Source organism: Myotis davidii, unplaced genomic scaffold (assembly GCF_000327345.1).
Source record: "Myotis davidii unplaced genomic scaffold, ASM32734v1 scaffold10, whole genome shotgun sequence".
Classification (NCBI taxonomy): Eukaryota; Metazoa; Chordata; class Mammalia; order Chiroptera; family Vespertilionidae; genus Myotis; species Myotis davidii.
The window spans coordinates 4,038,904-4,039,560 of record NW_006283544.1 but is presented as its reverse complement, the minus strand read 5'-3'; positions in this window follow the sequence as shown (position 1 = coordinate 4,039,560).

The window sequence follows — 657 nt, the reverse complement described above, 5'->3', positions numbered from 1 at the left end:
TGATTAAATCATATATATTAAAAAAAAAGAGTTTTAATCAATAATACTGGATGGATGGGTAAATGGATGGGCATGGGCTGATGGATAAATGAATCACTATATGCATGTGTATGTCTGTACACATCTATGTATACACACTTCTTGAATATGTGGATACATAAATAAAATTTTGGATATACAGCATGTTTATGTATTTACATATTTTTGGAATAAAAATTTGTGCAGAATAATAAATTCTTTTTAAAAAATATTTGAAGCCTGCAGTTTTAATTTAAATTCACCTTACATGAGTCTATGCCTTAGCATGTATGAGATGGTAGAGAGACTATAAACAAAATAATTGCAACAGTTAAGCTGTTCTTTTAGTATGTGCTTGTGACCTTCCTAAAGGCAAGAAGAAGTCTTGGAATTCTTTCTGCCTCTAATGCCAGCATAGTCAATGGCATGCAATTCAAAATTGCTGTTAGTATGTATTGTTTAATTCAAATATTTATTGGTATAAGTGAGAAAGCTAAGTTTTAGATTGCAAATTACCTTTAATCACACTATCTTACAATCTTAATGTCAAGTAGTAAGTATCAAAACCTATGTTATATTACATAAAATAATTTTTGTTTTCTTTTCCAAGAATTGTTCTCATATAACTGATGTGGTCAT